Source organism: Tenrec ecaudatus, unplaced genomic scaffold (assembly GCF_050624435.1).
Source record: "Tenrec ecaudatus isolate mTenEca1 unplaced genomic scaffold, mTenEca1.hap1 Scaffold_224, whole genome shotgun sequence".
Taxonomy (NCBI): Eukaryota; Metazoa; Chordata; class Mammalia; order Afrosoricida; family Tenrecidae; genus Tenrec; species Tenrec ecaudatus.
The window spans coordinates 414,790-420,352 of NW_027458465.1; positions in this window are offsets into that span (position 1 = coordinate 414,790).

Here is a 5,563-nt window from a genome sequence, read left to right on the forward strand (position 1 = left end):
GCTTCTGTCTGGTTCCTCATAGCCCTCAGTCATTTTAATGCAGGTGTTGTGAAGGGTGTGGGTTCAGCAGCCACACACTGCCTCATCTCGCCTCCTCGTTGATAGGCTGTGTACCCTTATGTGAGTTGTTTAATCTCCTACCAAGCTTGTGAGAGCACTACTTTTATTAGCTTCATTTTACCGAGACTGTGAGAGGTCAGGGGAGTGAAGGCTTACATATTGCCAGGCATATAATATGCTAATGATAGTCAAGATATATAACTAAGCATTTCTCTGTTCTTGGTTCTGTCAGTACCTGGTGTGGCCACAAAGGAGAAACCTGGTTTCCTGCTATTTTGAGCATCTAGTGTGAATGGCAGGAGATAAGTCACAAGCTAATGAACCCTTGTGGTGTAGTGGTTAAGCACCCTGGGCCCGGCTATCAAAAGATATAGTGTCCAGGGTCTTAAAGACTGGAAGATAAACAAGGGGCCATCTAGCTAAGAAACAACAAAGCCCACATGGAAGAAGCCACCAGCCTATCTCGACATGATCGCTGAAGACAAAGCGGGTGCATAAGCAAATGCGGGCATGTTTTCCTGATGTGCACTCACCCTTTACATAAAACTCTCTCTTATACATACGCGTTTCTGTGGATTTGTTTCGCTAAGGCACCCAGACTAACATAAGCAGCATGGAACGCATTTAAGAAGCCTAGACAAGGGCAGGGCAGGATATTTGGAGGGACTGGATCCAGAATTAGAGAGGAAGGGGTCCTGGAGGTGAAACGGGCTGCTAGCTCCCTGTCCCAAGGGGGACAATGAGACTGCTGGCTCCCATGAAGATTTACAGTCTTGAAAACTCCATATAGGGTCACTGTGGTTGGAATCCACTGGACGGCAGTGGCCTTTTGGGATTGAAGGTGGAAGCCACCAAAGAGCCTGCGGGGAGTGTGTGAACTTCTGGAATACAGCGAACAACCTCTGCACATCTGCTTTTCGTGCTGCCCAAGTCATGCATTGACATTTGTCCAAAAGTGAACCATCACAGCTGCTCTCTCAGGAAGCTGGGGGCTGAGCCCGCTGGTTCCACTCTGTCAGCATTTCTGGTCCGGGTACCTGCCCTCTGCCCCGGCACAGGCAATGGGCTTTTGGAAGCAGTGCTCCCTGGGTAGTGGGTGTGATTTGGCTCCTCTGGCCTAACATGATGAATGCTGAGAGGGGGTGGATACTAGGGGGTTAAGCTCCCTGACCTTTCCCTAGCCCAGGGGAAAACTTACTATTTAAAGTAAGTTTTAGACAGAATCTTTAGAAAGATAAATTGTTTACTTAATGTACACAATTACTCCCCAACACATCTGTTTTGTGTCTGCTCAACTCAACCTCATAGGCTATGGATGACCTTGAGCAAGTTTTTAAAGTCACAATGGGTTTCTACCAGGATTGAGAGTTCAGCTCTCTCAACTCTCCAACTGGTTATTAGCACCATAGTCTCATTTCTATTTATGGATTTACTTTGTTTGAGGGAAAAAAGACTCCCAATTCAACTATATTTTATTAGGAACTCCTTTGCTATCTTTTACACAAGAAAAAGGCACAAACCGCTGTTCTGGATGAAGGAGAGCATCCGCATGAGGCCCCAATGGTGTCGGAAGGACCCACAGCCACAGTTACTTAAATAAAATGACACTCATTCTGTCCTGCTGACTCTGACTCATAGTGACTCTGTGTAGGGATCCTGAAGTTGCTACCTTTACAGGAAGCAATAACCTCATCTTTCTCCTGTGGAATGACTAGTGGCTTTGAAACAGCGACCTTGCTGTTAATAGTCCAACACTATCCAGCATCACCACCTGAGCTCCTAAAAGCTTAAATGAGACATGGAAAACAAACACCTTTGTCACAAAACTGTCCCTGAAGACGGATCAATTCATGGAGTTGCGGGAGGGCCTGTGAGAGCATGAGCGGGACCTTCATTGGGATGTGCACACGACCGTATATCGCTGAGTCTGGCCCGGGGAGTGGACGCAAGCACACTGCCTGATGGACAAGCTTTCTACTGCCAGTCGGCAGTAGGAAAGAACTCAATGGTGGCTGAATGTGTGGCCCCTCAAAATGGATTTAGGGTCTCCACATAGACTCTCACTGTGAGCCACAGCCTATTGCTCAAAATTTAAGCTCAAATATGACTTGAATGCCTAACATTCTGTTTCCTTAAACTAGAGTACTGCCAGGATCAACTAGAGGCCTGGATGACCTATCAGGTCTGAACAACGATCTCAAATCACTTCACATGATCCATTCCACCAGTCATGTCACCAGTCACGCCTCCTCACTTACCCATTCCAGAGACTGTGCCTGTATAACCTATCGACTAACACATTCCCACATGTCGTGATTATGAAACCAACCATCATGCTGGAATAAGGACCAATCACGATGTAAGGGGCAGGGTCAGTGCGAAAGCAAGATAGGGGCTGAGGGGAGCCAAGAGGGTCCCGTCACTCAATCCCTAAACCTGATCTAATGTCACTAGACTGGGGTCTTCCTCACATCTCAAGGGCACCCGATTCATGATTGAAGTGAATTGTGTTTATTCAATCTTTGTTCTGCTTGCCGTCCTGCTATGCTGCCTCCTCTTCTTGCTTTATGTTGTGGTGACAAATGGCTTGAGAGGGATTTGACATAGGGAGAAAGCCCACCCACATCAACTGTCACCAGAAGCAGACACTAAGTTCATTTCTCTCACCTCACAGAACTATGCACATCAGACACTGGTAGAGCTGCCAGGAAGGGGAACCCTTAGTGCAGTGGTTCTCACCCTGTGGGTTGCGACCCCTTTGGGAGTCATATGACCCTTTCACAGGGCTCGTCCAATTCATAACTGTAGCAAAATTACAGTGATGAAGTAGCAAGAAAATCATTTAATGGTCAGGGGGTCACCACAACAAGAGGACCTGTATTAGGAAGGTTGAGAACCACTGCCTGAGTGTGCTTAGGACTTTGCTGCCCTCAGGGTCACCAGACATTCCTGAAGGCAGAGTCACTGCAGGAAGCCCTTCTGGGAAATGCCCTGAAGCCAGGTCTCAACCAACTCCATCCACCCTCACCCTCCTAGATCCTAATCATAGGCCGCTTGGAAATGCTCTCTGCCACTTCAAAGACTGTAAGTCCATGGGAGCAGAAAGCCTCCTCTTTCTCCCTTGGAGTGGTGGCTGGTGAGTTCAAACTGCTCACCTTCTGGCTAACAAAACCCACAGACCAGCTCCCCCTGAGCTCATTTTGGTTTGCCGCACAGCACACATTGTTGGGAACCTTCTGAAGTAGCTGTGCCATGTGCAGGTTGGGGGATTTCGCACAAGATGCAGAATTCCACCCTCTTTTGGCAAAAATAATTTTTGCAATAGCATTGTATTCTCTTCTGGATCTGAGTAGCAGCTACTCTCATGCAGTCCTAGCACATACATGCATGCACAGTCCTCCCAACTCCCTAAGGTCTTATGCCGAGTCTGCTCCATGCTTTCCTGTGTCCTATGTGGCGCTGTAGGCACCCAAGGCATGGGCTCTGCAGCCTGGGTTCAAATCTCTCCTTTCCACTTCCTCACTGTGTGGTCATAGGCTCATGACTTTATCATCCTGTGCCACTGATTTTTCATCTGTAAAATGAGGCAAGAATAGAGTCCACACATAGGCTTGTTAAGTGAAATAATTGAATTATTATATACAAAAAGCTTAGAACATTGCTCGGCATCTTGCAAATACTGTTAGGTAGCTTAGCATAGGGACTGGATCATCCATTACATATGCTCAGGTTCAAACTTTCGGCCAGGAAGGGGTGGTGCACCTAGGTGGTTGTTACACCTGGATTGGCCCATCTGGGCCAGGTGAATTCAATCCAGCCAATGGGGTTGACCAGGACCATCAACCATGCCTCCCTATGGAGGAATTGAAAAGGCAGGATCTTGACCTCTCCGATGTCTCCCTTCACCCACTTTTCTGTTGTCCGTCCCCCAGGGAGGAGGTCACATGTAGATACTTGTAATCGGTTCCCTCTTTCCAATCCACCCTCCCGCTACCCTCCCAATATCACCACTCACAAATTATCAAGGTTTCTTGAGGGATGGGGGAGCGGGGAGGAAGGGGTAAAAATGAGGACTTGATTGATGCCAAGGGCTTATGTGGAGGCAAATGTTTTGAGAATAATGAGGGCAGTGAGTGTACAATGTGCTTTACACAATTGATGTATGTATGGATTGTGATAAGAATTGTATGAGCCCCTAATAAAACGATTTCAAAAAAAAAGAAAAGAAAGAAAAGGCAGGATCCTGGAGCCCACGTAGTGACTTTCTCTCCAGCAGCTTCTAGGCAAGCTGTGCAGGGGTGAGGGGCCCTGAGGTGCCTGTGTAAACCTGAAACTTCTTCTCTCAAAAAACTCACTTGGATCACAATCCAGGCTGCGGAGTGAATTCTTTCTCTCGCGAAGCCAAGGACTGAGGTATATTTCTCCCACGAGAGATCTAACAATAGTATCTCTTATTATATCATTAGGAGCCCTGGTGGTGTAGTGGACTATGCATTAACCTGCTAATCGCAAGGTCAGGGGTTTGAACTGACTAGCCCCTCCGTGGGAGAAATATGAGGTTGTCTATTTCTGTAAGGCAATCGTTCTCAACCTTCTGAATGCCGCCACCCTTTAATACAGTTCATGTTGTGGTCACCTGCAACCATAAAATTATTTTCATTGCTACTTTATAACTGTAATTTTGCTATCATTATGAATTGGATGACCCCTGTTAAAGGGTTATTTGATCCCCAAAGGGGTCGCGACCCACAGGTTGCGACCCCTGCTGTAAGGATTTAAAGTCTCAAAACCCCAAAGGGGCAGATCTTTGTCCTATTGGGAGTCAATAAAATGGTAGTTAGGTTTTTTTCTGCATCAGTATCAGATTCTGGTGGCAATCTCAGTCATCCTGCATTGTGGTCTGGTTTGAACTCCGGAAATGACTGCCCTGGTTTGAGGTGAGGGCCACGGTGCTTCAGTGGTAGACCTCTCATCGTCTTTCACCGGGAAGACCCGGGTTTGATTTGCAGCCAATGTGCCCCAGACTGTCAGTGAAGGTTTGTGTGTTGCTACGACACTGAGGCTTCAGTGGTGTTTCCAGACTGAAACAGAATAATGAAGAAAGACCTGATCATCCCCATCCACACATTGACCTATGGCCCACCACTGTTGGCTTCCTCTCCCAGTCCTGGTGGTAGCACAGATTGGCACAGTTTGCTCCACTGCCCATGAGGTGCCCATGAGAGGCTGAGTCGACAACCACAGTCAAGATTAACAGCTTAAACTCCATTCTGGGTCTATGGAAACAAGAACAACCTTCTGAAATGAGGTCACATTGCTATTTGGGACTGGGAGGATGCCTTTGTGATATGGATTGCACTCTGGATCCCGAGGGGGACTTTTAAACACAGCCACATAGCAGCTCCGGAAATTGTCATAGTGAGAAGGCAGGTTAAAAAAAAAAAAAAAAAGCTTTTACTGGCTTGCTCAAAGGAGGCTGCGGGTAGATTGTGGGGTGGAAAAC